We start from the raw sequence: 26,354 nt of genomic DNA, 5'->3' as shown, positions 1-26,354 counted from the left end.
AAAAAAAAATTTATATATCTTTAAAGGCTTACGAGAAATCCTATTTAATAAAACACATAACGCCTTTTGAATATCGATGGGTCTGACCCAAAAAACTTCCCTTTTTCAGAAAACCCTAGTTCAATAAAAAGAAAAGTTCTTCGGATGAAGATTTAAAGATATAAAACAGATGAGGAGTATCATCAACTCGAATATTTTAGAGTCAACAAATAAATCTTTTTGTAAACGAACACCTTAAAATTAGTTCTTGCTTATATTTTGAATACAGAGTCAGAACACGGAAATTAAAGAGCCCTGATGAGAATCTAAGAAATCACATTTTAAGATTTTAAACGCGTCGGCATGTCAGAAAGAGCATAAAGGAATAAAACAAGTGTTTTTCCTTGTAGTGATAACAGAGGGTGTTTATTAGTTACATGCTTTCTTGAATACATTGATATGTTCGCAGCTCTTTATGAATTTGATTTATTCATTGTAATCTAAAAATCACAATTGATCAAGTGTTTGTTTTTGCTTAAATTGTATGTGTTTTGTAATGTATAATGTATAGTCCATTTCTTGTGATGTAAAATGTACAGTTCGTTTAATGTGGTTGTAAATAGAATGATTTGAGCACACGCTTCCTTTTCACACCCAAAAAATTATTTAAAGAAATATGAAAACAATTTTTTAAAAAGAAATAAAGAAATAAGGGGTTAAAACATAAAGAAATGTGTTTGGCTGAGCATAAATTATAAAAGCTCCACCCAAAAAAAGAGTTCCAAGCAATATCTGTTTTTGTACTGAACAACTCAGAGGGCAGGGTACAATGTATTTATAAAGGTGGACATGCACTTTAAACTTTTACATATCCTAGTAGTGAAATACTTATAATGTGTTTTTTAATAGTGCAAGGCCTACTTATATTCAATAAATGATACCCTTTGATTGGGATCAGGTAGGAAAGCCATGTTTGGTAATATCTGCTTTTGTATTAATTGGGCCCTGCCTACTTCTCATCCCCTAGGGCCACACTCCTTTATGTATAGAAACTCTGAATTGTTTAGGGCTTACCCTAGGGGTGGCTTTTATGTGTTAAAAAGGCAGTTTTAGGCCTGGCAAATGGTTTGTTTTAGGAGGTCGAAATGACAGTTTAAAACTGCCCACACAGGCTGAAATGGCAGGCCTGAGGCTTGTTTAAAGGGCTACTTAAATGGGTACTACAATTAGTACTACAGGCCCACTAGTAGCATTTATTTCACAGGCCCTAGATACCTGTAATACCACTTTACTAGGGACTTACAAGTAAATTAAAGGTGCCAATTTGTTGTAAGCCAATTTTACAGTGTTTAAAGGAGAGAGTATAAGCACTTTAGCAATGGTATGCAGTGGTAAAGTGTGCATAGTCCTATGGCCAACAAAACCTGACTCAGCAAATTGTAATTGTAATTGTAATTGTAATTAAATTTATATAGCGCATAAATCACCCGAAGGTCTCAGAGCGCTAGCAGATGCATGAAAGAGTTGCCGGAAGTCTGATAGCTAGAAGAGCCACGTTTTTAGGAGTCTGTGGAATCTCATATGGTTGGGTTCGGCTCTGATGTTAAGTGGAAGGGCATTCCAGGCAACAGGGCCTAGTTTAGAGAAGGATCTGTCACCATTCCTGACAGTACGAACTTTTGGAATGGTTAGGAGGGACTTGTTGGCGGACCGGAGAGTTCTGACCGGACAGTAGTTGACAAGCTTCTTCTCTAAATATTTGGGGCCTTGTCCATTGATGGTTTTATGGACTAGGCAGCACACTTTGAAGTTTATGCGCTTCCTAATGGGAAGCCAGTTGAAGGTTCTAAAGTTAGGTATTGATGGGGAGCGGGGGGTAGATCAAAGACCATCCTGGCTGCCGTATTCTGTAGGACCAGGAGTTTGGCCAGGAGGCTCTCGTTGATGGAGGCAAATACAGAGTTGCCATAATCCATCCGGCTGATGATGAGGCCTTAGACTTGGGGCATACGCGAGGAGAGGGGAATCCATTAAAAAAAATTCCTGAGGTTGCGCATCAGCCCGAAACTTGTGTGCACTATCTTGTTGACATGGCTGGCCATGGACAGCGTGTCGTCAATTGTCACCCCAAGGTTTCGGACCGGGGATTTGGGAGGGGGACAGGTCCCCAGTGATGGTGGCCACCATTCGTCATTCCCGTGTTTGAGGGCATTTCCAAAAAGCACGATATCCGTTTTACCAGCGTTAAGTAACAATAAATTGTTGGTCATCCAATCCTTGATTGAGATCATGCATTTTTGGAATCTAAGTTTGGTGTCATTAGGGTCGGGGTTTGGGGTGATCAGTAGCTGCGTGTCGTCAGCGTAGGAAACGGTATCAAAGCTGTGCGCCCTGATTACTTGTGCAAGGGTGGAAACATAAAGATTAAATAGAGTGGGGCTCAAAATTGATCCCTGAGGTACTCCTTTGTCGTTATCTTGGCTGTTAGAGGTAAACAACCCAATTTGCACCTTGGAGCGCCGTTCGATTAGGTAGCTCTTAATCAAGAGTAGAGCAGGGCCCTCTTCACCCATCTCCAGCAAACGCTCCAGGAGAATACTGTGGGAGATGGTGTCGACAGCCGCCGACAGATCAAGCAGGACCAGAATGGCAGATTTTTCTGAGTCGAGTGTCAGCCTGATGTTATCTACAATCTCTAGCAGAGCTGTTTCCGTGCTATGGTGGGCCGTGAAGCCTGACTGAGACGGATCAAGCAGCTGGTTAGCCTCTAGGTGATTGCATAGTTGCTTTGTGAGGAGAGATTCCATAACTTTCCCAAACATCGGTAGGAGGGAAATCGGGCAATAGTTGGGGAGTAGTTTGGGGTCAGCTGAGGGCTTTTTAAGGATCAGTCTTATGATTGCCTGTTTCCAGTGGGAAGGGACAGAGGAATAGGATAGTGAGAGGTTAAGGGTTTTAGTGAGAGCGGGGATCAATGCAGGCGCAATTTTTGCGAGAATATGAGAGGAGGCTGCATCAGTGGGTGATCCGAATTTAATTTTATTCAATGAATAGGCTACTTAGGATTCTGAAAAAGGTAGGAATTCTCTAAGGACTGCAAAACAGGAGGAGTAAAGGCAAAAATATTTCGGGAAGACTACTCTAAGGCTGACAGGTCTAATGTGTGTCCCCCCAGCTAAAAGTGGAGAGAAGCAGTCAACCTCCTGGTAGTTCTCATCACTAAAGCAAAAAAACCTGGATAGGCTATCAGCATTAGCGTGCTCTGATACAGGGCTGCTTTCCACTGAAAAAGTCCCTTCCCTATATTGAGGTGGTCCATCTTATCAAGTTCGGACTCCCACCCCTCATCTGCATAAGCCATCTGAGGAGCCCCTCTTCTGTCTGAACCCGAAGGTGAGTTCCAAACAGGTAAAGGCTTCTCGTTCAATAGCACTCCATCTCTATTCCCTGGGGAGTAACCTCCTGCTGGTGATGGCTACGGGTTGGTCTAGACCCTCCTCATTTAACTGTGCTAGTACCCCCCTGTGCCATTGTCTGAAGCGACTCTCTGCACAATAAATTAATGGGAAAAGTCAGGGGCCTCCTTGAGCATATGGCGTCCTTGAGGGGTTGAAAGGCTTTCTGGCAGGTCTTTTTCCAGATCACCTTCTTGGGCTGCTTCTTTGAAGTCAGCTCAGTCATGGGAGCAACAATGGTGGCATAGCCCTTAACAAATCTAATATCATAACTGGTGAGGCCCAGAAAGGACCTCACCTCAGTCTGTGTTTTAGGGGGTTCCCAGGCCAGGATGGTCTCAATCTTGGTCTGGAGGGCTACACGTTGCTCCCACTCACCAAGTGTTGCAGATACACCACTGAACCATGCCCTATCTGGTACTTGCTGGACTTTATGGTCAATCCATCTTGTTACGGAGCCTGAAGTACCTCCTGTAGATGGTACAGGTTGTCCTCCCAGCTGGAGCTGGAGACAGCTATTTCATCCACAAAGGGTGCACTGAATGTCTTCTTCCCAGCCAAGTCCTTGTATACCAACTTCTGAAAGGTAACAGGGGCATTTATTTCAGTCCAAATGACATTACCAAAAATTGAAAGTGGCCCTATGGGGTAGAAAATGCAGGCCTCTCTTTGGCCCGTGGCCCGTCAGTCAAGGCAATCTGGCCGGAACTCTGATGTCAAGTCAAAGCTACTCAGGAACTTGAGAGGTCCCAGCCTGTCGATGAGCTCATCAGCTTGGGGGATGGAGTAAGCCTCAGTCTTGGTGACTGAGTTGAACTTCCTGCAATCCACACATACCTAGAGTTCTGGTGTGGCTTTCAGTAGGGTGGCATTAGGTACCAGCAACACTCGGCTGATTGACAGACTACTGGAGTACTCAATCACCCTAACGCCAAAATTTGGGGACATCCTCCTTACTGATAGCCCTTACTTTGTATGACAACCTGTACATTTTGTTTTTCACAGGCTTACTGTCTCCAGTATCAATGTCATGCGTACACAAACATGCAAGCCCGCCAGTGAGGGAGAACAGAGAAGCAAATTGTCCCAACACCTGGTGACAATCCCTCTGCTTTTTTGGAGTCAGAATAGGGTAGAGTTTGACACCCTCTACTGATCTACCATCTTGCTCCTTGGAAGATAGGTCAGGGAGAGGTTCACTCTCCTTTTCCAGCTCATAAAGTTTCACAGTGTAGTTTCAGGCAGTTGACCTGGAGTACTCGTAAGGGGTATTAAGGTCCACCAGGTAGTGGACCAGCCCTGTTCGCTCCACCTTGTAGGGCCCTGACCACTGGTTTTGGAGGGCCCTGGGTTCCATGTACTCCATAAGGCACACTTTTTGGCTAGGTGTAAACTCGGCCAGAGTGGCCTTCTGGTCACATAACATTTTCCTAATCTTTTGGCTGGCCTCAAGATTCCCTTTAGCCTTTTACCAGAAGTGCTGATTCTGGTTTTGGAGAGCCAGCTTTTAACTGAGTACATCCTAGGGGCATCTTGGAAGCTCTCTGCAATCCCTCCTCCTTCAACAAACTGAGAGGTTCACTAGCAGAGGGAATGTAGAGAAGTTCAAATGGGCAAAACCTAACTTCTTTCTGTGGTTCCCCCGATATGTAAAGAGCAGGCATGGCAAGAGGAAGTCCCACTTCTGCCTCATGCTCAGGCAGGCCCATGATCATACCTCTGAGGGCCTTATTGAATCAGTCTACAAACCCATTTTTTTGCTGTTGATAGGACATAGAGATCTTGTTAGTTACTCCACATTCAACCAATATGGACTTCATGTACATGACGTTGGGGTCTCTGTCAGGCGCCACTTCCTTGGGAAACCCGACTCGGGTAAACATTGATTCAGTGCCCTAGCCACTGGAGGTGCAGTTACAGACCTCAAAGGGATGGCCTCTGGGTATTTAATAACATGGTCCACCAATCTGTGATAAACCTGTTCCCCGAGGTTGTTTTGTGGTCTAGGGGCACAACAATGTCTATGCACACCATTTCAAAGGGTGTGCCAATCACTGGGAACCAGGGGATCCTTTAGCTTTTTCTCTGCTTTCCCACTGGCCTGTGCCTACCCTGGCAGGTGGAACATGACCGGCAGACTGTATCTGTGGCTGTCTTCATCCAAGGCCAATAAAATTGAGTGAAAAGCCTGGCAAAGGTTTTGTCCTACCCCAGATGTCCTGCCAGGGGTATATCGTGAGCCAGACCCAGTAGGAAGGCCCTGTATCACTGTGGGAATACTAATAAATGGGTTGCTCCAGGCACTGGAGGGTTATGCTAGCTTTAGAGGATATATTTCTCCCAATAGATGAATGTGGTCTCCAGAGGTGTTGCCAGCTACCTGGGACTCAGCTTGTACCATGCAAGAGGGGAATTGTGGAGTCTCACAGAAAGAATCACTAGTGGTGGATGTTCCATCTTAAGTAACCATGCCAGTAGGCATTCTGATTTAATGCCCTCACAGTGCAGTAACTGGCACTAGTCTCTCCAAACCTGTCGGTCCAGCCTATTCCAGGTCTCCTGCACTGCTGCCCTCCAGGCTGTCAATAGTGGCCCACACTGGTCCCCCAGCACAGTGGCATCCCTCAGGAGGGCTGCCACCTGCCTTTCCTCCTCAAGCAGTTGGGCCTCCAAGTGACACCTGGAGCCACTTATATGCAACAAGTGCTCCCCTCGCATCACCATCTTCATTGCATCCCAATATATACCCTTATGGCTCAATGTTGATCAACTAGAGTCAAAGTAGCCTTCTATCACCGACCTGAGCACCTCATGAAACAGGAAGTCAGTAAGTGCCTCTGGGCAAAATCCCCACAGGGGCACCAAAGGTCTTTTGCCATCCCCCCCTCCAGAAGCTGTGGTGCATGGTCTGAAGGGAATCTACCCAGTATCTGTGTCAGCACTACTTCAGCAGCTATATCCCCAATGAATAAGAGTTTGTCTTGGCAACTGCATGTGTTGTGTGTAGGACAGAATATGCGCATTCCTTGACACCTGGGTGTGTCCAGTGCCAGACATCCAAACAGCCCGTCTGATCCATCACCCCATGCAGTGCGCCTACCATATTGGTCTTCATTCCCAACCTGGGAGGATGATGATCTCAACCAACGTCCAGCCCAGAGTTAAAATCTCCAGCCCAGAGTAGGGGTTCCCAGGTAGGGGAGGAGTTTGCATTCTAGCTCAAGATAGAATGCCCCATCATCTGTGTTGGGTGTATACACATTCAGTAAACATACTTCACATCCTTCCTGCAGACCACACAAACAAAAGTATCAAAGCTCAACATCTGCTTTAGAACTTTGCATGCAGAAAAGAGCCTGAGGTGTAACCCAGATGGAGACACCACGGGCATAGTTAGAATACGTAGCAGATTAAAACTGTCCCTCCACTTCCTCTGCACCTTCTGAGCTTTGCCCTCTAAGCCGTGGGTTTCTTGCAACAGAGTGATCAGTATAGCCTGCCTTCTGAGGTATGCGGGGACCCTATACCGCTTTACATAGGAGTTAGGTCCCCACAGATTCCAAGTCACTACTTTAAAGTGTGTAGCCATAGTGTCTTGTAAACCACAGTGTCCCGCCCACCCCATCACACATTGCAGTGCCACTTCTACAACATAAAAACAGTTCAAGCATAAACAATCCATCCTACCCACCAGATAAACACTCTAAAAAACATGTGTCTTCCTAATCATCCCAATGGAACTACACCCACCCAAACAATAACTCACTCTGTTATGAAGCTTATGCATCCCAAGCAATGCACAGTCTCGGATCAACTGACAACCTCAATATTATAGATTGGGAATTAGAGCCCAGCAATCATTGATAGCCGCTGACCCTGTCTAGCCCTGTACACACACCCTCACCACACCAAGCACACATACAAAAACAACACAACCAAAAACACACACCCACTACTCCTGTGTACAATCCATGAAGAAACAATACATTAAGAAAGAAAAAGAAAGAAAAAGAAAAGGAGCGAAAGAGAGGGAGGAGTGGTTCTGGCCCACCCCATTTGACACAGTACAGTCCACTCACAGGCCACTTCCAACCATATGTTCTCAAGTACTCACACTCTTAGTCACCCTCCAAGATAAGTAGCCCTATGGAGAAGTCTTGGGCCTGCTACTGTAGAGGGTACATGTGCAGTTTTAGTACCAAACTGAGCTAGCATTTACATCCCCTTGCTCTGCTGTAAACTCCTCTTTTTGTAGACATGTCATCCCTGATATAGGCCATAGGTAGCTCATTGACCAGGGTGCTAACTGTTTAAAAAGTTGACTTGCACTTTGAGATTTCAGTGAGTTACATGTGATCCTGGATACTTATACGCCCAGTTATATATCCTGTCTTGCACCCAGTATTACAACTCATGAACCTGGAAAGAAGAGATTGGAAGCAGCCGGGTCATAGGTGACTGCACCACCAAACTAGTCACAATGGTATATCATACTGCCACCTCAAATGATCTGCTGCTTGTAGATCACAAAACTAATTAAGCTAATTTGGTAGGATGAGAGGCAATATAATTGCCTCTCATCCTACCAAATTAACTCATGAACCTATTTATAAAAACATAGAGGTACTGACAAAGGAGGGGATACATACTTTAGAAAGTCAACTTATTAACAGACTTTTCTGCTCCAACAACACAGCAGCACAGCTAATGTTTAGTTTCATTGAAGGCAGCTAATCATTGTCTGTTTAATGCATAAAGTTCAAAAGTGCTCCAATTTTAATCAATAATTACTAAAACTGGAGAAAGAAGAAATGTGGGGAATTACAACTATGAACAAAATGGAACATCAGGGAGTAACACTACTGCTAAGTTAGGTACAAGCAACATTGAATTCATTGGAGAAATCTGTATCCAGAACTGCAGGATTGGAAAAGTGTTTACGTGCATGCCAAAACATTAGAATAATTTTGCAAAGAAATTTTAATTTTGATAAAGGATTAGTGAAAGGTGGTATGGGTGTAACGACCGGATTCTCGAACCAGATGGGATCAGCTCCTGAGAGCCCCTCCAACCCAGTCGGAACGTAATCACCTCCCTCCTTAGAACGTATTTACAATAGGTATATGTATATGTATGTACATCTCGTACCTAAGAGTGGGGAAAAATAGCAATACACATGCATAGGTTTTCTACAATATCCCATTCATACCAACTGGTCTCACGGCCACTTAGGCCCAGACTAATCTACCCTGGGGCAGTTCTGATTATGCACCATTACACACTGATCACCCTCAGTGCTCACTCGACACGCAATCCGGCGTGCCATACACACTGAGCTGCAGCCTCAGTGCTCTCTTTTTATCCGGTCCACAATCCGGCGGTCCTACACACTGGTTTCCCTCCCAGTGCTCGCTTACTTACAACCCGATCCGCAATCCGGCGGATCTACACACCAGTCTCCCACCTGGTGTTCTCATTAACGCCGCTTACCAACGACGATCACTTTCCTATGAATACCTTTGGAAGGAATCTCTCATTAGCTACTCGGGATGATACTACAATAACATGAAATAGCACAGCTTGCCAAATTGAATCATGTACCTTCTGCTCTCAGCATCAAATGGTCCCTCTCTCCCTCATTATTCAGTCACCTCTTACCTGACCGGGATTTACATCCGTTCATGAAAACGATGTCTGACTAGAAGACCAGGTTACCCTGATTGAACAAGAATACAAGGCACATGTTGGTTCACTAAGAACTGGGGTATTTTATTACAATGATTATAAACACAGCACTATACTATAACATATATCCTGCAAAGAAAAGTGAAAGGTTAGAATGTGCACACTATAAGTAATGGTCAGACGTCACCTTGTGGACACGAAGTCGGAGTTCAACAGTCATCTAGGTTCCCTTCTCGTCTGTGCCTTGGCTCGTCTCGGAATCACACCTCAGCAGTCACGAGTACACGTCTGCACCGCTATGCTCTGTCTCCTCTGCTTCCCTCCAAGTCACTGGAACCTTCCTCTTTATTATCTGCTGTCTCTCTCTGTCTCTGATCGCTCTGTGCTACTTCTCCTTCTCCTTCAATCTTTCTTAGAGAGTATCAGCTTCATGATCTTTCGCGGACTTCAAGATGGCGACTGTCTGCCTGGAAATAATTAATGATTCAGAAAAGGGGGTGGTGATGAACAGAGTGTCTGAAATAAGCATATCACTCTTACCCAGTCCAAAGATCAGGGCTTGATCCATCACCGTTTTTTAGCTCACTGCACCATCCCAGTTCAGAACTTGGCTATATGCAAATTAGTCTGACCCTGGCCCAGTGCATCATGGGAACAGGGCAGACCAAACTACCAAGCCAATTCTTATACTGGGAAGGAAACAAGCTACCAGGGACCGGTTTCTGGCATTTCAGCCGTCTTCGGCCCGGCTTGCTTGAATCCTGATGGTGCAATGAGCAAGGGACTCACATCTGAGCATACCCTTCCACGCTTATGGTGGACAAAAATGATTCAGAAAAGGGGGTGGTGATGAACAGAGTGTCTGAAATAAGCAGATCACTCTTACCCAGTCCAAAGATCAGGGCTTGATCCATCACCGTTTTTTAGCTCACTGCACCATCCCAGTTCAGAACTTGGCTATATGCAAATTAGTCTGACCCTGGCCCAGTGCATCATGGGAACAGGGCAGACCAAACTACCAAGCCAATTCTTATACTGGGAAGGAAACAAGCTACCAGGGACTGGTTTCTGGCATTTCAGCCGTCTTCGGCCCGGCTTGCTTGAATCCTGATGGTGCAATGAGCAAGGCGCTCACATCTGAGCATACCCTTCCACGCTTATGGTGGACAAAAATGATTCAGAAAAGGGGGTGGTGATGAACAGAGTGTCTGAAATAAGCAGATCACTCTTACCCAGTCCAAAGATCAGGGCTTGATCCATCACCGTTTTTTAGCTCACTGCACCATCCCAGTTCAGAACTTGGCTATATGCAAATTAGTCTGACCCTGGCCCAGTGCATCATGGGAACAGGGCAGACCAAACTACCAAGCCAATTCTTATACTGGGAAGGAAACAAGCTACCAGGGACCGGTTTCTGGCATTTCAGCCGTCTTCGGCCCGGCTTGCTTGAATCCTGATGGTGCAATGAGCAAGGGACTCACATCTGAGCATACCCTTCCACGCTTCCCCGGGAGCTTGTTTCCTTCCCAGTGTAAGAATTGGCTTTTGTAGTTTGGTTTGCCCTGTTCCCATCATGCACTGGGACAGGAACAGACTAATTTGCATACAGCCAGGTTCTGAAACTGGGATGGTGCAGTGAGCTAAAAAACGGTGTTGGATCTAGCCCTGATCTCTTGACTGGGTGAGAGCTTTCTGCTTAATTCAGAGACTCTGTCCCTCACCACCCCTTGTTGTAAATATTTTTGTCCACCCTAAGCGTGGAAGGGTATACTCAGACATGAGTCCCTTGCTCATTGCACCATCAGGATTCAAGCAAACCGGGCCGAAGATGGCTGTAATGCCAGAAACCGGTCCCCGGGGAGCTTGTTTCCTTCCCAGTGTAAGAATTGGCTTTTGTAGTTTGGTTTGCCCTGTTCCCATCATGCACTGGGACAGGAACAGACTAATTTGCATACAGCCAGGTTCTGAAACTGGGATGGTGCAGTGAGCTAAAAAACGGTGTTGGATCTAGCCCTGATCTCTTGACTGGGTGAGAGCTTTCTGCTTAATTCAGAGACTCTGTCCCTCACCACCCCTTGTTGTAAATATTTTTGTCCACCCTAAGCGTGGAAGGGTATACTCAGACATGAGTCCCTTGCTCATTGCACCATCAGGATTCAAGCAAACCGGGCCGAAGACGGCTGTAATGCCAGAAACCGGTCCCCGGGAGCTTGTTTCCTTCCCAGTGTAAGAATTGGCTTTTGTAGTTTGGTTTGCCCTGTTCCCATCATGCACTGGGACAGGAACAGACTAATTTGCATACAGCCAGGTTCTGAAACTGGGATGGTGCAGTGAGCTAAAAAACGGTGTTGGATCTAGCCCTAATCTCTTGACTGGGTGAGAGCTTTCTGCTTAATTCAGAGACTCTGTCCCTCACCACCCCTTGTTGTAAATATTTTTGTCCACCCTAAGCGTGGAAGGGTATACTCAGACATGAGTCCCTTGCTCATTGCACCATCAGGATTCAAGCAAACCGGGCCGAAGACGGCTGTAATGCCAGAAACCGGTCCCCGGGAGCTTGTTTCCTTCCCAGTGTAAGAATTGGCTTTTGTAGTTTGGTTTGCCCTGTTCCCATCATGCACTGGGACAGGAACAGACTAATTTGCATACAGCCAGGTTCTGAAACTGGGATGGTACAGTGAGCTAAAAAACGGTGTTGGATCTAGCCCTGATCTCTTGACTGGGTGAGAGCTTTCTGCTTAATTCAGAGACTCTGTCCCTCACCACCCCTTGTTGTAAATATTTTTGTCCACCCTAAGCGTGGAAGGGTATACTCAGACATGAGTCCCTTGCTCATTGCACCATCAGGATTCAAGCAAACCGGGCCGAAGACGGCTGTAATGCCAGAAACCGGTCCCCGGGAGCTTGTTTCCTTCCCAGTGTAAGAATTGGCTTTTGTAGTTTGGTTTGCCCTGTTCCCATCATGCACTGGGACAGGAACAGACTAATTTGCATACAGCCAGGTTCTGAAACTGGGATGGTGCAGTGAGCTAAAAAACGGTGTTGGATCTAGCCCTGATCTTTTGACTGGGTGAGAGCTTTCTGCTTAATTCAGAGACTCTGTCCCTCACCACCCCTTGTTGTAAATGGAAATAATTAATGGCATTGATGCTAACGGCTAGCTGCCGCCTACAGACTTACTGAATCGCTGCCCACACTTTCGCTAATATGGAAGCTTGTCCTTTCATGGAAAGTTACGGCCAGTAACCTGCCGCCCACCAAATTCTTGTACCTCCCCGTACCAAGGACACGTTCCCAGCTGGCCAGCCTGATGTGTCTTCGGAGTGAAGAAAAATACAGTCTTTCGATAAGGGCCAGCCTGAGCCGGTTCTCTCCAAGCGAACAACACTTCGAAACTAAAACATTACACTTGGCCTAGAAGCATCTCAAGGTGCCAGGGCAGAAAGCAAGATGGAGTCTCTCCCGTTTGAGGCCTACAAGGCCCGAAATAAGCATAACTCCATAGAAGGTATACTAACACTCTTGCAAAAGGACGGATTATCACTAATACTAATGAATCTATCCCCTAGCTTAAGTTTATAAGCCCTGATCTAAGGAAAAGGGTACGAAAATGCACTACTGTGCCTTATGAATAGGCCCTGTTTATAGTTCTAATCCCTGCACTAGGAGGGTAATAGGCTGGAGTCACCTTCAATTATTCTCCCTCAAAGGAGGGCCGAAAAAGTCGGTCAGAACAATGGGTGAAGTTATTGATTTCATTAATTTTCCAAATAGGGATGAGGTTGAATACTTAGCAATAAAATGTGATCAGATTCATATCCTAAAGAAGATTGGCCGATGTGTTTGCTTGTAAAGGACTTATATGTCCGGCGACACCAGTTTCCAGTGTCTCTAGCATACGCAGTAACTATCCATTAATCTAAAAGTTTCTGTGTAGACACAACTTTTATTATTATTGGCAGTACTGTGTTTAAGTAAGAACATTGTTCGGTTTGTTGTTGGTTGAGTTTGATGACTGAAAAGTTATTGCAGATTCAAGTTGTGTTAGAGAGTACTATCGGTTAAGAAGTGTGTACACTCCTTATTTATTACAGTATCCCTTTTATGAAAAATGGATAATCTTTCCAAAGCATAAACTTTCAAAAGAATTTATAGATGTTACTAATAAGAAGGAAAAGAAAAGGAACAAGGTAGGTGTTAAGAAGAGAAAACTGGAGAATGGGGGAAGATTGTTGGTTACCAGTTGTCAAACACTTCTGGTGTCAACTGCTATGCAACTGTTGTTGAGCCACTCATGTGCTCTCTTACTCACTGTCACAAACCTGCTGAATCTAACAGTCCGGGGATGAATGCTGGCTCTGTGCTTCTTGCCCAGCCCGGAAGTCAGGCTGAAGGGAGGAACCAAGGACCATGCGCTGCCGTCAAGCCGGAAGAGAGAACGCAGCAGCGTTGGGTTCCTGAAACGTGAGAGGAGAGAGTCAGAGAAGATGAAGAAACAGCTGTGGGAGAAGCAGAGGAAGAAACGACTGGCAAGTCAGCTCCTGCGGAATCCAAGGACCGAGGGAGAGTGCTTAATAAATCAACAGTGCCCGAAGAAACTGCTGGAAGAAAAGAATGGGAAGCAGAGACTCCAGAACCACGCAGCGTCCCAGAAGGAATGTGACTTCACCAGGTGCGTGCGTCATTCCTTAATGGGAATCAAAGGTAACCCGGCAGTAGGAAAGAAGGAGGGTTGGGGTTAAGAAGACTGCAAACAACTGAGTAATCTCCAATAACCAAGTGAAGGAGAAGGAAGATTATTGTTTGAAAAGTGGAAAAGGTCTAGTTGGATACTAGATTCTGAAGTTTCTTTCTTTTTCTTTTCTTCCATCTTCTTATTTTTCTCTTTTAGGTAAAGTTACCATTTCTCCTGGAGGGTGTGTATTTTGGTTTTTAAACCAAATAAGGAAAAGTAGTTCCTCCTTTCCTCTCTTCTCTACCCCCTCCCTTCTTTTCTTATTAATAACCCTGGGCGGTGAACTCCGCTTCGCTCGCAGAGTTTTATGCACTCTGCATTACGTGGAGCTCACAGAGTTCTGAAAAACGTCACTCTGCGTAGCAGAGTTTTTTTCCTAGCTTGCGCTTGTCAACATCAAGTTGGTGCGCGCAAGCAAGGAAAATCCACCTCCTATGCAATTTTTTCTTATTCCTGATTGTCAATGTCAACTTGGTGAGCGTGAGCTAGGAAAATCCCCCTCTCTGTGAGATTTTTTCTTATTTTCGATTGCCAATGTCAAGTTGGCGAGTGTGGAAAATCAATCTCTCTGCGGGATTTCTCAACTCATGTGGTCGTGTGTGCTCCCAACCGCTCGTGTTAAGAAACCGTCCGCTCAGGTACTCAAGCAGCAGAAAGGAAGCAGCGCCCGCTTGCACCCACTTGCGCTGTGCATGGTACCTTTCATGATGATTGCACAGTGGGACAAACACCCAGCACTGAAAATCACTGCAAACGGCATTAACCTAATGCACTCCGCCGCTTGCAGAGCGCGCCAGAGTTTATTTTGCACTTCACAGAGTTCCGTGTAGCGGAACTCCACTAACTCCACCCAGGCTTCTTATTAACAGGCACCTTTTCCCGTGGAGAGTGTTTTATTTATTAAAAGAGCACTCCACTAACCCAACAGATAATACTTACACTAAAACAATAGTTTATTACCTGAGTCTCTTCTGTTGAGGGTATAGGCGGACAGGAGCTCCGAAGGTCCTGTAAGTAAAGAAGACGTTGTTAACCTCAAGTGTGGGGCTTTCTTTTTTTATATATAGATATCTATGCCTGTCCTTATATTTGGCTGCTGAAAATAAAACACAGAGAATACAGTATACCCTCTGAGTAGTCATTGGACACTATGCCTTGACATTTGAAGACACTCACATAGTAACTCAATCACTCATACAACTACCTACACAGTCAGTCACTCACTCACTATACACACACTCACATACCTGCTAATACACTTATACAGCCACTCACACACCTACTCACTCACCCATACAAATACTTAAACACCAACTACCTCACCCATAAAACCACTCATATCCTTACTCATTCACCCCTACTGCCACTCACATACCTACTCACTCACCCATACACCACTCATGCACCAATTCAGTCACTCATTCATCCACTCACACATCCTTTCATTGACTCATCCAACCAATAACACATCCAGTCACTAACCTATACATCCACTCACACACCCCCACACTCACTCATACAGTCACTCACACACACAGTCAGTCCCCTATACAGCCACTGGCACAACTACTCATACACCGATATAGCTACTCACACACCCACTCACCCATACATGATTCATATACCCTCTCTCTCTCACACAAACACTCACACACACACTCATTCACCCATAGAGTTACTCACACCCAGTCACTTATCTGTACCCTTTATGGCTGGAAAAGGAGTATGAACCTCCGCCCTTACCTCCTATCCTCCAAGCAGCAAGATGGATCAGTAGAGGGTGTCAAACTCTTCCCTACTCTGACTCCAAAAAAGCAGAGGGATTGTCACCAGATGTTGGAAAAGTTTGCCTCTCTGTTCTCCCTCACCAGTGGGCTTACATGCTTGTGTACTTTACTTACACTAAGTCAAACAACGACAGACAGAACAAGACGTATTCACACTATTACAAACATGCATAAAACGTACTCATTCTTTCTTAAATTGGTGGTTCTAAGAAGTACAATTTTTTTCTAATAATTTTGGATTGTTTTTGGTGGCTTTTTTGTTTCTTCAAATAAAACTCAAAAACATTGTGCTTCTGAAGAAAAGCACAAAACTTCTAGAAGAACTATAACAAGAAAAAATAACTAACACTCATGAGTGTTCATGATGTCCTTTAAGGAAGGAACTGACTGCTCCCGCATACTTAGAATGTTTTTGTGATTGAGGCAAAACTCTCCAACTCATGCAAATTGTGGAATACTTGTAGGCAAGTCCGATATTACCAGAAGAGCTGATGACATTCCTGTTTGCCCTTCATGTGAAGCCGATGTTGCTTACCCTCTCCTTTCTCTCTCTTTCTAAGCACAAATTAGATGCTTTATGTGGCTAGTCCTCAAGTGCTTGTACATACTGGAAGTACCACATGAGTACTTCCTGTCTGTTCCTCTCGACAGCACTTTGTTCCAAAGTTTCCAAGTTACTATCTGCATTTACTTTTACTCTCCCACAGAATGCTGAAGAATTGCCATCCAAGACTTTCTTTTTTTGGCCTAACATTCTCCTCTAATAAACTACTATGACTGTTTACAGGCTCATTTCAAGCAGCAGATGCCCTTGTTTTTGCAATAAAAAACAAAGTAAAAGACCAAACAAAACTAAAATGGATAGAGCAGATACAGAGGAGTCAAAAATAACAACCACTCCTAACGGTTTTTCAACCTATCATATCTATTTGTTCATGGGTCACATGGGATCCACAATGACATTGCGATGATGTTGCAACATCATTACGAATCTGCAAAATCAATTTAAATGACAATCAAAATATTTTGACTCTAAGATAATACTATTTTTAACACATTATTAGTAGACCTCTTATTTTAAAGAATAACTTCAAACTGCCCATAGCTGTGTTTAAGTACTTTCTAAAAACATGCTAGAGTCGTGACCCTCCTGCAACTCTAGAAATATGTGCAGGTTGGGGTCACAACAGCCCTGTGGCTCCAGAAAATGTATTCAATGACCTTTAAAATATTTTTCCTCCATAATTATAATACTTTTTACACTTTATTACTAAACCACTTCCCTTATACAAAACCTTTAAAGTGTCTATATATCTGTTTCAGTACTGCTAAAATTATGCTGAGACACAACTCCACCGCATTGGGTCATGACGAGTTTTCGACTCCAAAATAAAAGAAAAAAATAACAACAATAAAAGCAACATAATATTATAGACACCTCACAACCACTGTAATATACCTCAGAAATTCACGGCAAAAAAATAGGTTATAGGGATACTATAGTCAGGAAATAGAATTTTAAAAAGTCAGAAATTCACTGAAAAAAACTAAATTTACAGGGATGTTATAGTTAGGAAATAGAATTTAATAAACCTTAGAAATTCACAGAAAAAAACAAAGGTTATAGAGACGTTATAGTTAGTGTCAAATTTCACACGTACACTAACACAGAAATTCAGCAGTTATAGTTACCTGAGATAACTCTAACTTATGCCCCCGAAATGCACTTCTTATGACCTCACATAATATATCAATCATGACATGGTCAGTGACATCACTGATGACATCTCAAATGGCATCATTGATGAATTCAGTAAGTCCCACACAGCTGGATTGCTAAGATGTTGATGGAGACCACTCTCCCTTTCTCTATCACTCTGCAAATGCACCTTCTGGTGCACCACTGGTTGGAGGAAGAAGTCCACTTTAGTCAAAGTGAAATTCAAACTACAATGTCCTTGGAGTGGGCACCCCGAGACGTTGCAGGAGCCGGCCCTGGGGGTTGGCGGTCCCCAGGGTCATCCAGGGCTCCAGGAGGGGTCGCATGCAGCCCCGTGCTTTTTTTCTATTTGCCCGGGGGAGGTGGTGGGCCCGGGGCAGCAAGGGGGGTCTGTACGGTCCTCCAGGATTTTTTTAAGAGAAGGCCCAGAGAAGTGGTGGTCACTGGGGCTCCGGGGTCCTACTAAAATGTAATAATCCCCAGGAGGGGGGCCTCTGTACCCCTCCTACATTGGCATATTGCCTCTGGGTCCTCGCCCACCTGGGACAGATAATGAACGAAGTGCAGCCAGCGCTTTTTTTTTTTTACACTTTCAGCCCGATCTGCGGATCCTGCCGGGAAAAAAATATATAGTTTTTTTTGGGCCTTGCGAGGTCCCTGTGGGATACCCTAAGCGGCATAGGGGTAAGGGTATTTCTATTCTTCCCCCTTTTTTTAAATGTTTTTTCCTGTCACGTCTGCTCAACAGTCATAAGATGGCTGCCAGCACCTCCTGGTTTTGAGTGTTGGCAGCCAATCAGATCTCAGCATAAGATCAGGAGGGGTCACAGATCCACCCCCTCCTTCACTTTAAATGTTCCTAAAATCTGAAACTCCCTACCCCACGACGTGCGGGAAAATCAATCCTCCCCTTACTTTAAGAAGAACCTGATACTTCTCCTCCTTAACAAATACCTAACCCACCTACCTAAAGCTCCTGACCAGCCTGTGGGCACCCTCCCTACACACTCTAAATAAATCTGTGCACCACTACACTGGGGAAAACTGTGCCTCTGATTCCCCCATTTACAAGAAGCCTTAACCCAGCTACCTCAAAAATGCAACACCTATCTTTACTCCTGCTCATCCCGTTTTATTTTTTTGTTGTGCAAACTGCCACTATGTGCCATTCTGTTTTTATTTTACTCTTCCGGTAATTTAGTACAATTGCCATTGTGCTCTGCATAGTGATATGCACTTTATGTATCGTAATTACCTCAAAATTATATCTGCATCTTCTCCCAATGTCCTAGTAGACCTCGTCCTAAAATGTCACCATGTATCTTTGTGTACTCCAAATGTATTGTATGTAGTTTGGCTTCTGCAATTCCCTAGAAACTTTGTCACTTCCTGTCACTATGTACCTCTATTTACCCCAAATGGATCTCAAGCATATGCTGCTATCTCAGAGAATCGCTCTGATGCCTTTGAGTCCAATTCACGCTATATAAAACTCAATAAATAAAAAAATGAATATATATACATATATATGTACATATATATATATATATATATATATATATATATATATATATATATATATATATATATATATATATATATATATATATATATATATATATATATTTATATATCCAACAACAGGTCGCACCAAAGGAAGAGTCCAACAGGTATGAAATTACTTCATGTATTAATTTAGTAATTGATGACAGCAACGGAAGGCAGCCGCAGAGAAACCAGCATCAGTTCAATAGATCACAGCCAGACGCGTTTCGGGACGACACGTTTTGGGACTTTAATCCCTTCTTCACTGGCAATCCTGCTAACACCATGCACGGTTTTTGCACACCTTTATTTCCGAGTGAAACCTGCCCAAGTGGGCGGGCCCGTTCCCATGGCCTTATGGTACTGGTAGTGTGCAAAAGAAAATTCTTCTCCTGTGCGTTTGTCCGGTGAGCATTTAAAATTAAACACCATGTAAATACTCCAGTGGGTTGATAAAAGGTCCTGCTTGTCTGCCTGCAGTGATTTACAGCCGTCATCCCGAACTCTACCTCTCGTTGCGCAGATAACGCTACCGGTGCCATCACGGGCCTGTACACTGGCAGTGGGTCTCTTCCGCGGCTGGGCTAGCCGCTAAATATCCAACAACAGGTCACCCCAAAGGAAGAGTCCAACAGGTAGGAAATTACTTCATTTATGAATTGATGACAGCTACGGAAGGCAGCTGCAGAGAAACCAACATCAGTTCAATAGATCAAAGCCAGATGCATTTCGAGACAACGCTTTCGGTACTCTAATCCCTTCTTCATTGGCAATCCTGCTAACACCAGGCACGGTTTTCGCACACCTTTATTTTCCAGTGAAACCTGCCCAAGTAGGCGGGCCGTTCCCATGGCCTTATGGTACTGGTAGTGTGCAAAAGAAAATTCTTCTCCTGTGAGTTTGTCAGGTGAGCAGTTCAAATTAAACACCATGTAAATACCCCAGTGGGTGGATGAAAGGTCCTGCTTGTCAACTTGCTGTGATTTACAGCCGTAGTTATTAGTTAGTTAAGTGAGTATTTGTATGGGATAGTGAATCAATGTGTGTTTGGTTGGGTGGTATGTGTTTCACTGTCCAAATATCTGTAAATAGTCGATTTAGTAGGTATATGAGGTTAAGACTGTATGTGGAAACAGTTGTTTGTCTGAGTGAATCTCTTTATGGGTGTGGTGATGAGTAAATGTATTTTTCAATGATGCATGTCCAACAAATCAGAAACACAAAAAGCAGTGTATGTAACAGTTGTTGAATATAAATAAGTATACAGAAGGCTCAGTGATTGTATGAGTGACGTATGGATAACTGTATACTTGTAATAGTGATTTTATACTTAGTATGAGTTGCTATCTGCATGAATAAATAAAGTGGTGTTTGTATAAGTGTGTAGCTTAGTAAATATAAGTATGATCAATTGTTTACCTAAGTGAGTAGGATGACTGCATAAGTGAATAGGATGTGTGCTGGTGTGTAATGTTGATGTAGGTGTATAAGTATATTTAATAGTGTTCTATTGATCTTTGTTAGCATGTATGAGTGAATTTATAGGTAAGTGTTTAGATGTGTGTGTAGATGTAGGAATCACTCAGTGGGTTTTTAGAAACTAGTATTGGTGTGTCAATAGTTTCAAATATGGTACTTCATATTTTATAGTGAGTGTTGTAAAGTTATACTAGTGTATGATAAGATGTATCAGATTGTCACATGGATGATGTCATCAGGGATGTCATCAGCGATGTAATTTGAGATGTCATCAGTGATGTCATCAGTGATGTCACTGACCATGTCATGAATGAAGTAATATGTGACATCATCAGCAGTGGAATGCGGGCGCGCGAGTTATAGTTAGTACAACTAACTATAACAAGCCAATTTCAATGGTTTTGTATGAGTGAAATGGCCAAGTAACTATCAACCTATGGTTTTTTCAGTGAATTTCTAAGTTTTTTTAATGCTAATTCCTAACTATAACATGTCTGAAACCTAGGGTTTTTTCAGTGTATATCAAAAGTGTTTTAAATGATCATTTTTAAATGTATTAATTCTGATATTTATTTTTTGACACTGATCTACTACATTTTTTAAAACTATTTCTTTTTAGATATTTTATTTTAAAAATTACATTATAATTACATTACACATTACATTACAAAATATACTTTCTCAGAATGAATTACTTTATTTTAAATACTTAGCAAATAGGCAATAGAGTTTTAAGTACAGTAGTTACAGTTACTGCACTGGGCAACACAATTTCAAACCCAATGCAACATTGAGCTGAATGGGAATTTCTAGTTAAATACAATTGGTTACTTTATAGATTACTTTTCTAACCACAGTACTGGATCCTAGATTCAGTCCTGGGACATCTCCTGTAAACAGTTGAGTAAAAGCGTTTTGAAGATTTATAAGGAATATTGTTGTATTTTAAAAGTTGACACTTTTTCACATAGAATCACCAATGTTATCCTATGCGAGGAAATTACTTTTTCTAACTCAGTGGTGGATCCTGGATCCAGCACTGGTGCATCTCTTGTAAACAGTTGAAAGAATGCGTTTAAGTCATACAGGCGACTTTTTAGGAATATTTGTAGTTTGTGAAAATAGACACTTAGAAACTTTTTGGGTGAAAAGCAGACAATGGATTCCCATGGAAAGAAATACAAGTTACTGGTAAGTATGGTTAGAATTATTTTTCAGGCTCAGTGCTTGGTTAAAAGATGCAGCATTGGGTTCTCTCCTTATAACAGGTACGTAAATCGGAATTCATTGTTCGGATGACTTTAGGTGAATATTTAAAAGTTGCAAAACTCCAGACTTAGAAGAATTTCCAAGTGAAACCAGTCAATGTTAGCCTATGGAAGGAAATTCAAGTTACTGGTAAGTATGGTTAGACTTACTTTTCAGGATCAGTACTGGGCTCAAAGATGCTGCACTGATGTCTCTCCTGATAACAGGTGAGTAAATCTAAATTCGTAGTACATACAGTAAGCACCACAGAGCTGCGCAGCAGAAAGATGTAAAAACGGGCACGGCCTGCACCACCTCTCTGCAACACAGCGCAGTGGCGCTTCCTGGAAGCACCTGGTGGGTACTTGGCCCCCATAGTCCCTCAAGTTTAAAATGGAATTTTTTCCACAACTTAAAACGCGCCAAAGGGCGTGTTTGCACACATCACGTCAGGCCCCTTCCCTTCCTTCACCACCGTGTAAACGCGCCATCTCACCGTTCTAAGTTGAGAGATTAAGTCCCCTTCAATCCTAAGGGTCCCTAGGGTCAAACTAGCCCACTAGGTACCTCCAGTAAGCGCCACAGAAAGGGGAGTGGCCTCTGAACACCTGTCTGCAACGCAGCTTCCTGGCGCATACTGAACATACCTGTTGGGCTTTTTGGCCCTCAGGGATGCTCAGTATTGAAAGAGAATTAATTCCCCAACTTAAAACACGCCACAAGGCGCGTTTTCACAGTGGTGAGGGAAGGAGGCATGGCCTAAGGTGATATGTCTGCTAGCACACCCTGTGGCGCGTTTTAAGTTAGATAATTAATTCCTCCTCAATCCTGTGGGTCCCTGGGGGCCCCCAGTATTGAAGATGAATTAATTCCCCAATTTAAAACGCGCCACAGGGCGCGTTTGCAGAGTGTGTTTGTGAGGGGGCGGGGCCTAGGGATGATCGCGTCTTTTAAAAAATAGAAAATTTGAAAGGGGGTTGTGTAGCCCCCCTTCCTTTTATTTTTTTTGGGGCCCTGGGGACCCCATCCCCCAGGGCCAGACCCCCAAATATAATTAAAAAAATTAAAAAAATATGGGAAGGGGGCCACGTGGCCCCCCTCCTGTGGCCAATTCCAGGCCCTGGGACCTCATACCCCCAGTCATGGCCAATTAATTTATTTTTTTTATGGAGGGGGGCTGCATAGCCCCTCTCCTCAGGCCACTTCAAGGCCCCGGGGACCCCATTCCCCGGGGCCGGCCTTTTTTTTCTTCAAACATTTTTATTTTCCTAATGGGGAGGGAGGCCACGTGGCCCCCCTCCCGGGCCACTGTTAGCCCCAGTGAGCCCATCTCCCGGGGCTGGCCCTCAACGTTGGGGACCATGGGGGGGTCCCCAATCCCCCCACGGTCCCGCCGGCTCCCCGCCTCCTGCGGGAGCCAACATTGCTTTTCCATATGGGGAGCAGCTAACATGCTGCTCCCATTTGGAAAAGCAATCTGCTTTGCTTCATTGAAGTGAGAGCAAGTTTCCCTGCTCTCACCTCAATGAAGCAAAGCAGTTTGCAATGGCAGGGTGGGAGCCGCGAGGCTCCTGCTCTGCCATTGCAAACAGCAGTGTCCCAGGGGTGGGCATCCCGGGACACTGCAGGAGCCGGCCCTGGAAGGTGGCAGTCCCCAGGGCCTGTACAAGGCTCCAGGAGGGGGACCGTGCGGCCTCCCTCCCACATTTGTAAGAAGCCCCAGGGGTGGTGGGACCTGGAGCTGGGGGTGCCTGAGTGCCCCCTCACCCAATTTTACTAAGCCCCAGGGGGAGGCGGTCCCTGGGGAGGCCTAAGAGCCCCCATACATAATTTTCAAAAGCCCGGGGGTGGCGGTCCCTGGGGATGGGGGGGCCTGAGAGCCCCCTCACCCATTTAAATTAGAGCCCCGGGGGTGGCGGTCCCAGGTGCTGGCGGGCGTGAGAGCCCCCCACCCATTTGAAACAAGCCCTGGGGGCCCCCAGGATTTGGCGAATTGCCATTATTAGCGCAGGAGACCGCTTTTCTTCTTTTATATCTGTAGATGCACGAATCCTACGCGCATCCCGTGATTTAAAAAATAAATAAATAAATGTTTTGGCCTTGGGGGTCCTTGTGGGACTCCCTGAGCAGGCTTAGGGGGTCAGGGTGTGCCTACCCTGCCCCCTTTTCGCCTTTTGCTGCGTTTGTTTTTGGTTTCTTGTGCCGCGGTTCTACCGAGGCACAAGATGGCTGCCAACACTTACTGATTTGGAGTGTTGACAGCCAATTAAAATACTTATCAAAACAACAAGTGGTCCTGAGCTTACAAGAATGAGGGAGACAAATGTATATAGATCACAATGGAATTCTATATAGTTCAGGATTCCTTGACCAGCCGGCCAGGGAATGTTTATTTGTTCATTGAGTATAGAATCTCAGAATACAACATATAACCCAAAGCATAAGGGTTACATTAGGGCACAGTCCTGTGCCAAACGAAAGGGAGAGAGGTGAGAAAGTGAAGGCAAGTAAGGAAAAAAATATCAGGCAAACAGGGTGAGCTTGCAGGTCACTGAATTAAATTTACATTGACAGTGTATCCTGGAGTCATTCATACAACCAATAGTATCAGGGAGTTAACTGTATGAATTACTCTACGGTCGTCGACGTTTCGATCCCCAGCTCAGTTACAACGGGATCATCATCAGGACAAGTAAAATTATTTTGCCTGAACAAAAGTCAATTGAAACACCTGTTTTTGAATAAAAAGGAGGGAAAAACAGAAATATATGTACAGTCATTATTAGTTTTGTCAGCGCTCATATTGTAACTACAGGCATTGCATTCGGAATTGCAGTGTTCGGTGTTGCCATGAGGCGTGAGTCTTCTGTGCAAGGTCTCTAATACTCATGCAAGTTTTCAAAATGTGCTTTCTTAATTTGTGAAACGCCACACATACATTAACTCCCTGATACTATTGGTTGTATGAATGACTCCAGGATACACTGTCAATGTAAATTTAATTCAGTGACCTGCAAGCTCACCCTGTTTGCCTGAAATTTTTTTCCTTACTTGCCTTCACTTTCTCACCTCTCTCCCTTTCGTTTGGCACAGGACTGTGCCCTAATGTAACCCTTATGCTTTGGGTTATATGTTGTATTCTGAGATTCTATACTCAATGAACAAATAAACATTCCCTGGCCGGCTGGTCAAGGAATCCTGAACTATATAGAATTCCATTGTGATCTATATACATTTGTCTCCCTCATTCTTGTAAGCTCAGGACCACTTGTTGTTTTGATAATTACTTGCCACCCATGGTCCCGAGCAATTATATGGGTTCCCCTTGTCCCTCTTTGAGCCAATTAAAATACAGCTTGTGCACAGCAGGGTGCGTGCAGGCTGCGCTTAGGGTACGTGGATAGGTACGTGGATCCACCGTGCCCATAGATATATATATGACTTTAACTGTCATTTTCTCAAGAACTACTGAACGGATTTACACCATATAAGCAAAAGACACGAATCCGAGCCCAGGACTACCTCTTTGCCAAATTTGGTGTAATTCCGTTCAGCAGTTCGGGCTGTAGCTGCGGCTAAAGGTCCTATTGGAATTGCATGGGGAAAAGGCTTTTTGAGACTGCCTCTTTTCTCTGCCCCTGCTTGATGAATCATCATGAAACTTTCAGGATAGGAGCGGAGCAGAGCTGGCCAACAGTTTGGAAAATTTTGCGCAGATTTGTCAACCGGCGCCAAAGTCACTCCAAATAGAATGTTGCAGGTTTCCTATGGATAATAGGTCCTAACTATATCTACCTACTGGCGACCGCCAGTAGGTAATATATATATAAATGGCGTTGGGGCATTGTTGTGAGAAAAACCATAGAGACGATCAAAATGTGTCCCCCAATCCATTTCAAACTTAATAAGAAGAATGCGAGGATGTTGGGACCTGTTTGTTATTGAGAACGGGTTCGCTGAGTCATATATTGACGGAGCCGGTGCGGAAACCCTACATGCCCCCTGTTTAGGAGCACTGGCTCCACGGGCAATGAGAGTGAGGAGTGGTTGGAGTTCACAGTGACGTGCCCACACACCGAAAAGAGCACACACGCTCAGGGAAAACCATGTTCTAAGAGTTGGAGGACTGCCGTGACCACAGTAAGAGGAGCAGTGTGCGTTATCAGGCGCAGGGGAAGAGCGGGGGCAGCAAACAAGTTTAAAGTGGTATAATTCAATGTGCAGAAATGAATACAGATTGGCTGAAGACAAGGTAGTCAGAAGCAGAGAAATTGTTTGATAAGGCTGGTGCTGAGGATGATCCCGGGCAAGCAGTGGTGGGACAATGCAAAATAAACCATTGGACATCATGCGCACTCTGGAGAAGCTTTACAAATGTGAGATCTTAAAGTGGTGGGAGAGCAAGTCTCTCCAGTGATATTTAGATATAGGTCGTGTACCGAGTGGATTGTACGCTATTATAGTCCCCACTTATGAAAATCCTAACTTGGAAATGTTAAAAGAGTGGGAGGCGAACAGTGCAGTTTCATCCAAGAGAATGCTAGCAATACTTATCAAATGTGCTAACATCGATAGGATAAGCCTCCTTAAAGTAATAGAGAATTTGAAGGAACTGTTAAACGCAAAAAACATAAGGGAGGCAATTAAAAAATTTGAAGAAGAGATGCAGGCATGACTACAAAAGTATGACCCGATTATAAAATAATGAAAAGGTATAAAAT

This window comes from Lissotriton vulgaris, chromosome 8, assembly GCF_964263255.1.
Source record: "Lissotriton vulgaris chromosome 8, aLisVul1.2, whole genome shotgun sequence".
Classification (NCBI taxonomy): Eukaryota; Metazoa; Chordata; class Amphibia; order Caudata; family Salamandridae; genus Lissotriton; species Lissotriton vulgaris.
The sequence above is the reverse complement of the archived record's forward strand: the minus strand, read 5'-3'. Positions refer to the sequence as shown.